This window comes from Adiantum capillus-veneris, chromosome 21 (assembly GCF_014529385.1).
Source record: "Adiantum capillus-veneris isolate H3 chromosome 21, ASM1452938v2, whole genome shotgun sequence".
In the NCBI taxonomy this organism is placed as follows: domain Eukaryota; kingdom Viridiplantae; phylum Streptophyta; class Polypodiopsida; order Polypodiales; family Pteridaceae; genus Adiantum; species Adiantum capillus-veneris.
The window spans coordinates 86,767,353-86,777,597 of NC_140951.1; the positions used below are offsets into that span (position 1 = coordinate 86,767,353).

A 10,245-nucleotide genomic window follows, 5' to 3' on the forward strand; every position below is an offset into this window, starting at 1 on the left:
AGAGGGCCGGGGCGTGTCCTCTTTGGCCCATTTTCTCAATTATTTTAAAAGAGCATATATAAGCTAGCATAAGCATTTAGATGAAAATGGGTCTCTTGAAGGTGATGAGCCTGAAATAGGACCACAAAAGGTAGGCTATGGCGCCCATCTTCTCGCTGTCGACGGGTTGAAGCAGGAAGGAGGAGGCCGCGAGTCTCACTCCATCCACATAAGCATCCAGGATTATGTGTGCACAATCCCGAGAATATGACCCCGACAAGCCTGTGACTTTGACAATGGCAGCTCTCACTCACTCGTCTCTCTCTCTCACTCAAAAAACTCAACTCTCTCAAAGAGCGTGCACCGATGCGCGCTCTTTGAGAGAGTTGAATTTTTAGAGAGAGAGAGAGAGAGAGAGAGAGAGAGAGAGAGAGAGAGAGAGAGAGAGAGAGAGAGAGAGAGAGAGAGAGAGAGAGAGAGAGAGAGAGAGAGAGAGAGAGAGAGAGAGACTTCCTGGTTCAAGAATAGGGAGGCCACCATGACGACCAGGTTGAAGAAAAACAGGAAGAAGAAAGTTCACGTCAGTGCAGGCCACCGAAGAATTGGCAAGCACAGAAAGCGGTAATGCAGGAGGTATGCACCACCATCGCATTATGTTCAAAAAATATCACCCTGGGTACTTTGGGAAGGTAGGTATGTGCTACTTCCACGAGACAATGAACAAGTTCCACTGTCCCATTGTGAATGTGGATTGTCTCTAATTCTCGCTTCTGCCCGACTTTGTGAAGTCTGCTCCGGAAGGAAAGGGGCCCTTGCTAGATGTCACACAGTTTGGGTACTTCAAGGTGCTAGGTAGAGGTGATGCTCCCCCACTCCTCTAGTCATTCAAGCCAAGTTCTTCTCTAAGCTTGCGGAGAAGAAGATCAAAGAGGTTGGTGGTTCCGTCCTTCTCACTGCTTGAGGTTAGATCTTCCCTTCTTCTTACGTGTAGGCGGATGACGAGGCATTTTTTGCTTCTCAATTTAGTTGTAAAGGATTTTTGTATGATCAAGACTTGCAGAGATGTCACCTTCCAAAGGGCTCTTGCTGCACCAAAAAATTTGCCTCCTCAATACGGCTCAAGTACGATCCTGAGGTTGTTACGCTGATGGAGAAAAGGGCATCCTACGATATAGAGGCTCATACTGCAGCTCGCCCTCCCTGCTGATACCTATGTGGCGGATTGCAATGATGAAGAAGACCACGTCGCTGGGGACATAGCGATGAACATGAGAAGCACGTCAGTATCAACACCATGATTGCCTCTATACTCAGGGCCGTTTCTGTCATGAAGGTGAAAATACTATTGCAGAGCACTAATGGGGCGAGAGACGGTCTATAGTAAAGTGTATGGAGCAACCTCATGGGAACAATGTAGTAAGCTTAGAGATAGTAAACCTAGTGATGATTGAATGTAGCCGACTTTCCCTTTATAAAAGAGAGAGAGAGAGAGAGAGAGAGAGAGAGAGAGAGAGAGAGAGAGAGAGAGAGAGAGAGAGATCGTCACGATGAAGAGGAAGCAGTTGCGATGGAAGCAGTCACGACGATAGTGCCACAATGGTAGCGCCACAACGATGGATGTAACAAGCATGGAAGAGGCCACACCAACCCCATCAGGTGCTCCAATTGTGGGCGATGTGTGCCCAAGGACAAGGTTGTCAAGTGGTTTCTTGTAAGGAACATTGTTAAACAAACTGCTGTGCAAGATGTGCAGGATGCTTGCGTTTATGATGAGTACACACTTCCCAAGATTTACGCCAAAAAATGCAGTATTGTGTTTCATGCGTCATCCACTCACGTTGTCCGTTTGAGATTCCGCACAACAAGAAGAGTACGAGAGCCACCACAGAGGTTTAGACGCAAGAAGGATATGCAAAATCAGAATCAATGTACCAATGTTCATGTTGTAAGGAAGTAGAGAGGTGTCTAATTAGTGCATAAGACAAGAAGAAAGAAGGCTCATAAATTTTGACTTCTATCATAGAACTCTTGGAAGACGCATGCTATGAGCATTGCCACTGTGGTTGAAGCCATCAAATGGATGGACTTTGGGTGACTTTTGAGTCTTTCGGACGGGCTTGTATATGATGTTTTGGAAATGTCTTTCTAAAGTTTTTTCAGAGAGAGAGAGAGAGAGAGAGAGAGAGAGAGAGAGAGAGAGAGAGAGAGAGAGAGTCCGACTTTCTTTTGAGACTCTGAGTGCATGACAGAGAGAAGCCTTGCAAGTGAACAAGACAAACACTCAAAATTCACTAAACTCGACCGCTGAGAGTGAGTGACTAGTGCTCAATTTGTTTTTTTTCCAAAAACTTGTCAAACCTACATGTTAGAAACAATTGAGGTAAACTACTAAATCTGAAGGTTTTTATACAAATTTACACTAATTTTTTTAAATTTTGGAGGTTTTTTCACCAACTATAAAATTTAGAGGTAAATCTCTAAATTTGTAGGTGGGGTTACACTAAACCTAGGTTTTTGTTACACTACACCTAGGTTTTTTTGAGCATTATGAGTGACTTATAGAGGTGGCGCTAAGTCTAAGAGGAGAGAGAGAGAGAGAGAGAGAGAGAGAGAGAGAGAGAGAGAGAGAGAGAGAGAGAGAGAGAGAGAGAGAGAGAGAGAGTAATTGGCTAGATTGGTTGAGAGCATGCACACCCCTTCCATGCAAAGCTCGCTGCCCAGTGGCGGAGTCAGGCCCACTTTGTGAAACTCTAGAAGAAGGTGGAGGTAGGGATTGTTGAACAAGGGCATCAGTGCATCAAAGTCAATTTTGACATGAGACCAGAAAGGCTGGTTTTTGAAAAGATTCCTCGAGTGTGATCCCGCAATTGTGGAAGACGAACCTCATTCTCTCTCTCTCTCTCTCTCTCTCTCTCTCTCTCTCTCTCCTCTCTCTCTCTCTCTCTCTCTCTCTCTCTCTCTCTCTCTCTCTCTCTCACACACACACACACACACACACACACACACACACACACACACACACACACACTCACACACCCAAAATCTTCATCTTTGTTCTTGCTGAAAATTGGGGTCGAGGTGATTGCGAAGGCATTGCATAAGAGGTGATTGCCAAGCTGTTGCATGCAAGTGGTGATTATCGTTCATGTCGCCAATACCTTGTGATCTTCATCACCTCTCCCACCCTTGCCCACAAAGCCCTCGTGATTGGGGCCTCCTCTTTTGCAACTCACCATGAAAACTCTAAAAGAGTCCGCAGTCCATGAAAACTATTCTTTTCAAGTATGTGATGTGAAGGATGTGATTAGCATCTATGCACTTTCTATCGCTTTTGTGATACAACATTATAGAATAACTAATGCATTCAATTTGCATCCATTAACTCTAATGGGAGAGCAGGTGAAGGTAAGCTACTAAACTTGCTAGTGGGAACAAATCTTCCTTCTCAATCATGGCCAATGTCAATTCTAGAAGGTTCGCATTGCTATTGAAAGCACACAAGGCATTAGAATGAAGGACACACTAGTAATAGTCCGATGGTCCCTACAGAGTAGTTAGTATACTACATGCAATGCCTTCACAAAGGAGCCTACACATGGCACTCAAGCAAGCAAAGGATATCATTCAAGTTCAAGAGCTACCTATGCATTATGATGGACATGTGGCATTTGAGTTACCATCTTTTGATCTATTTGTGCATGAAATTATGACAATTGCAACATGTAAATTTACCATGGAGAACAAGTTTGCACAAATAGAGTTTTGGAATATGCTCAGGAAGATGGTTCAGAAGCAAGGATATGACTGTGTATCAATGTCTGCGTGAACACATTAAAGGAAGAGTATGGATCTTTTGTTTGAGACTATTTTAATGTGTGTGAACACATTAAAGGAAGAGTATGGCTCTTTTGTTTGAGACTATTTGAGATGCAACATGGTTACTTTGCTACACTAACTCTATAGAGTACTATTGAGATCTTGATCTAATCTTCTTCATTGCTTATGCTCGCTTGGTTTCTTGTTCGCTCGAAAGTACTCGCTTGAGGATTAGGATTCCTCATATTAGAGCAAGTTGCATCCTCCCAGGCTTAGTCGCCAACAGCTCCAACACACGCCTGCTCACTTTCTTCAATTTTTATGAGCTTTGGTGAGCATTCACAAGTCGACAAAAATTTTGAGTGAGCTCGTAGAGCCTAGTCTACTCCTCAGATTTTAGATTCGGGCTCATTTTGACTTCCATTTCCACTACGGTCAGGTCTGCACAAGCAATTTTGTCATTTTATGCAAAATGTCTATCAGCGCCAATTACTGCATAACATGTCCCATACAGTCTGCTGCGGGTTGTGCTATATAGCACATGCTAGTCTCACTCACTTTCTCCTCATTTAGGGCAGTTTTCACATCAGTTGCAGGCATTTTCCATGGCTGACAACAACACACATGTGTTCAAGATGTTTACTGCTAAGGACAGATTGGATGGGGAAAATTATCCTATGTGGGCTTACATGATGCAACATGTTCTTGTGTCAAAGGGTGTCTAGAATATTGTGCAGGGCATACGTCCTAGTTCTGAGGATGTTGCATGTCCTGCTGTAAGGATTTCTGCTATTAGAGTTGTTTTGCCTATGGTAGAACAAGCTCGTTGGGATGTAAAGGATGCACAGGCTCATGTGTTTATTGTGTTGTCTATGAAGTGCACCATTACTCCTCACGTTCGTTCAACAAAATCTAGAAAACAGTCCTGGAATATTTTAGCGGGTCTTTATGCAAGCCGCAATGAGGCTAAAATTGCTTTGCTGCGTAAAGAGTTGGAATCGAAGATTATGCATGAGGAAGATGATATGGACTCTTTCCTTGCTGGTGTCAAGGATATCAATGAGCAACTTATTTCTACAGGTGAAGTCATTTCAGATAGTTCCCTTGTGCAGACTGTTCTTGATGTCTTACCACATTCTTACCAGACTTTTGCTATTACTTGTAGACTTATGACCCAAGGAAATCCTGAAGCTGTCAAGTTTGATGCATTATGCACATTGTTTTTGCAAGAGTCACTTTCCAGAAAAAACAAGACCATTTTGGGTAAGATGCAGTGTTCAAATTTTCCAAAGGATGGTTCAGTTAGGGCCACATGCAGATTGCAACTAAAGTTGAATCTTCTCCGAAAGGAGACTATGATGCTGATGTTGATGCACAATGGGCTTTTAGTGCAGAGTGCACTTATAATCTTGTTGTCCATGATGCATGCATGTCAGTTGCTGCAGATTGACATGTGTGGTATTTTGATAGTGGTTCTACAAAGCACATTACCTCACATCATGAATTGTTCACGTCTCTTGAGTCTTTTTCTCATGGGAATTCAGTCACTTGTGCCAACAATGCCTCTTATCTTGTTCAGGGAGCTGGAAAGATTGTGCATTTTGGATAAGATGCAGCGTTCTAAGTTTCCAAAGGATGGTTCACTTAGGGCCACATGCAGGTTGCAACTTGTGCATAGTGATGTTTGTGGGCCCATGCAAACTCCATCCTTGGGCAGTTACCTTTACTTTGTGAATTTATTGATGATTACCCCAGGCATGCATGGGTGTATCCGCTTAAGGAAAAGTCCAAAGTGTTTATGTGCTTCAATTTTTTTTTGGCTATGGCTGAAAATGTCTCCAAATGTACAATGGGCACCCTCCATTCCGATCCGTGGGGGAGAATATGTCTCATGAATTTAATGCATTTCAGGCCACTCGTGGGATTAAACACCAATGTATAGTGCCTTATACACCTGAACGAAATGGTATTGTTGAGAGGAAAAATAGATCACTTAGGAAAATGGCACGATGTATGGTCAAAAGTCAAGCTTTGTCGTATTCGTTTTGGCTTGAGGCCATCATGTGTGCCATTTATGTACTTAACAGGCATGGCATATGAAGCATGGCATGATAGAAAGCCTTCTATTGAGCACATGCGTGCTTTTGGCTGTTTGGCATATGCTTTGGTGCCACAAACACAACACAATAAATTGGATGATAAGGCTGTCAAATGTATTTTTGTTGGTTATAGTGCTGAAAGCAAAGGTTACATTTTGTATCATCTGCAAACCAAGCGTGTTTTGGTTTCACGGGATGTAGTGTTTGTAGAAGATTCTGTTCAGCCCTTGCTGTCATGTACTAGAGACAGTAATGTAAGCTCACGGGACACTTATGCCACTTTGTTGCCTCTTTTTTGTGGTGGAAGTTCAAATGTAAAGTTCGAATGTAAATTCCAATGAGGCAAATGTACAGCCTATGGTGGTTTCCAAAAATGTTAAAAGATCAGCCTATTACTGAAGCAGATGTACATGATGTACTTGATGAGGAAAGGGCTGAAAATGAGCAGGCTACAGGTATGCCAAAATGGCTGTTGCATCCATTGCGTGAAAATAAATTGGATGCACCTTTGTCTAGTGTACTCGTTCAGGCTCTGGCCACGCATCTTATGCATCAGATTGTTATGATTTGGCTGTGTCTAGCTTACATGATGTTGAGGAACCTCTGTCTTTTGATGAAGCACAGAATCCAAAAAATTGGATGGTTGCTATGCAATGAAAATATGATGCACTTATATAAAATGACAAATGGACTTTATGTGATTTGCCTCCTCGAAAAAAGGCCATTGGTACAAAGTGGGTTTACAAGTATAAACACAAGCCGGATGGTGAGATAAATTGCCATAAGGATTGACTTGCTGCAAAGGGTTATGCACAGTATAAAGGCATAGATTATGAAGAGATTTTTCTTCACTTATTGTATGACTATTGTGCATTTACTATGTGCATTAATAGCTCATTTTGGTTGGGATGTACATCAATCAGACATTGTTACTGCTTTCTTGAATGGTGACATATTTGAGGAAGTTTATGTAACTCGGCCTCACGGTTTTGTCAACAAAGGACAAGAGGACAAAGTGTGCAGATGTAAGAAGGCTTTGTATGGGTTGAAGCAATCTCCTCGTGCTTGGTATGAGAAAGCTGACACTCATTTGGTCAAACAAGGCTTTCGTAACAGTCCAACAGAAAGCACATTGTATGTAAAGCGTGAGGGTGATGTATTTCTCATCGTGGTTCTTTATGTTGATGATTTGCTGATCACTGGACCAAATGAGAGACATATTGCTGAATTTAAGGCTGATTTGCATGCTACTTTCAAGATGAAAGATTTGGGGCTGTTGCATCATTATTTGGGTATACAGTTTAAGCAGTGTGATGGTGGTATTGCCTTGTGTCAGAAACGTTACATAGAGACATTGCTATGTAAGTTTGGACTTGAGGATTGCAAACCTATTGCCACTCCCATGGAAATAGGTTTAAAATTGATTCTTCATTATGCTAGTGATCCTGCAAATGCCACTCTTTACCAAACTGCTATTGGATGCCTCATTTATGTATGCAACATGAGGCCGAATATTCACTTTGCAGTCTCACAGGTTAGCAGATTTATGCATAGCCCAGGGTCTAAGCACTCGCAAGATGTCAAGAGGATTTTCCACTACCTTAGTGGCTCTTTACATCTGGGCTTGTTTTATCCCAAGGGGGGATCATTGCCACCAGACTTACATGCTTTTTCAGACTGAGATTGGGCTGGTTGTTTTGACATACGAGTGTCCACAAGTGGTTTTTGTTTCATGCTTGGAAGTTCATGTATATCATGGTTGAGCAAGAAGCAACCTACTATGGCCACTTCGCGTTGTGAGGCTGAGTACAGGCCAGTCTTCACAGCTACGGTTGAGTGTGTATGGCTCAGACGCCTTATGGTGGCTGATTTGGGTGTTGGAGAGGACACCATCAACACTATCTACACTATCAGTCAGAGCGCATTGGCAGCTGCAAGGAACTCAATTTTCATGCTCGCACAAAGCACATTGAGGTGCATTACCACTATGTCAGGGAGAGGCTCTTAGCAGGAGAGATCAGCTTGGCTTATGTGCCAACACAAGAACACCCTGCAGATCTTTTCACTAAGGCATTGTCGTGAGAAGCTCTAAGCTTTTCGCAAAGCTTTGGGCTTACTCCCCTTTGTGGATTGATCATGTCCTCAAGGCATGGAACTTCCCTTTACTCATGTGCCAGCTCTTGTTCACCGCATCACTCCAGGGGGGGTTTGTTACCATATACATGTGATAGTGATGTGTGTGAATACACTAGGATCGTTGGGGCATTTTTTCCCTCTTTAGGAGGGTTTTTCCCCCGTGCATTGTATATACGCCCATCACTCTAGGGATATCTATCTTTCCATTGCACACTAAGTAATATACTCTCAGTTGTGTGCCTTAAGCTTCCTTCATCTTCTCCAAGCTGTGTGTGTTTTCTTGCAACCCTAATTCCAAGAAAGGGCATTTTGCATCGCCAATTGCCTCTCTTCTTCTAGTCTCTCAAGGATACATAAACGCTTGACTAATCGATTACCATCCCAACCTTCTTGAGAAGCTACTCAAAGATTGGGAATAATGAACTCCCATGGCATAACTTCTTCTTCATTAGGAAAATTTTGAACTCATTTTTGGGCCTTTTAAGAGTGCCACATCATCAAAGTTGTACAAAAGAAAGCAACCAGGTAGACCCCTCTAAATATTGCTTAGAACCCCATGATATGACCTATCATTGGAAAGTTCTTGAAAAATGGATTCTAAAGAGCCAAGGTCCGAAAAGTTTGGATGATTTCTATGAAAGTTATGCCAATTTTTTTTCAATCAACCAGGTTTTGTTACCGTTACGATAATCTAAAATCACCTTTTTCTAGATCTACATGAAGGCAATGTCCGATACATGCATGCTTATATCAATAGATAGCATTTGAAGAGTAGATTCTAAATATCCAACCTCCGACAAGTTTGGATCTAATTTGCAAAGAATTTACTGATCCCCACTTTTTGAAAGCTATGCCACATCAACAATTCTTACAAGGCCCATTTTTGAGTCCAAACTTTTCCTAATGATCACTTTAAATGGTGTGCAATTGATAGCCACCTTATAAGCAATATGATTAGCCCTTAGAGCTAATGTAAGGTTCAAATCCCAATCTATATGATGAGCCTTTATTGTCTTAGTCAAAATAGAAATTAGAGACATGTTGGTAATTTTAGCTTGGCTATTTGCTTGTGGATACTAAGGTGTAGGCTTGTGGTGGGCTATCATGTGGATAATACGGTGTAGGCTTGTGGTGGGCTATCATGAAACTCAATGTGAGTGTTCTTATCACCTCATTTATACAATGAGTAGCATTGTCACTCATAGTATTAAAGGGACATTTGATTAATGTAATAATGTTCTCAAAAAGAAGCTTAGATGTTGTCCTTGTGTCAGCCTTGCGTGTAGCCTTAGCTTCAACCCACTTCATCACATAATCAATGGCAATGATGATATAATATACCGGATTGAATCCAATGCCAATCTATTTTCCCATTGTGGGTACAATAAAGATCTTACAATTTATAATGAAGAGGATGTTACCATATACATGTGTGAACACACTAAGACCGCCGGGGCATTTTTTCCCTCTTTAAGAGGTTTTTTCCCCCGTGCATTGTATATACGCCCATCACTCTAGGGCTATCTATCTTTCCATTGCACACTAAGTAATACTCTCTATTGTGTGCCTTGAGCTTCCTTCGTCTTCTCCAAGCTGTGTGTGTTTCTCTGCAACCCTAATTCCAACAATTGGTATCAGAGTAGGTTGCATCCTCCCAGGCTTAGTCGCTAGCTGCTCCAGTACACGCCTGCTCACTTTCTCCGATTTCAGTGAGCTTTGGCGAGCGTTCGCAGGTCGACAAATATTTTGGGTCAGCTCGTAGAGCTTAGTCTGCTCAGATTTCTAATTCGGGCTCATTTTGACCTCCGTTTCCACTACAGGCAGTACTGCACAGGCTATTTCGTCATCTTGTGCACAGTTTTTGTCAGTGCCGTTTTTTGCATAACAGGTGCCTTACAGTCTTCTATAGTTTGTGTTATATAGCACGTGTTGTTCCCACTCCATTTCTCATATTTTTGGGCAGTTTTCACATCAAGTGCAGCATTTACCATGGCTAACAACAACAACACAGATGTGTTCAAGATGCTTGCTGCTGAGGACAGGTTGGATGGGGACAATTACTCTATGTGGGCATGATACAACATGTTCTTGTGTCAAAGGGCGTCTGGAATATTGTGCAGGGCATTGATGTACGTCCTGGTTCTGAGGATGTAGGCGATGTTGAGGATGTTGCAGGTCTTGCTGCAAGGATTGCTGCTGTTAGAGTTTTTCTGCC

At 42.3% G+C, this 10,245-nt stretch overlaps 1 pseudogene; it reads left to right on the forward strand.

Moving 5' to 3' along the window:
* The first annotated feature begins 517 nt into the window (after positions 1–517).
* On the forward strand, positions 518–940 carry LOC147431295 (large ribosomal subunit protein uL15x pseudogene; annotated as a pseudogene).
* Positions 941–10,245: the final 9,305 nt, after the last annotated feature.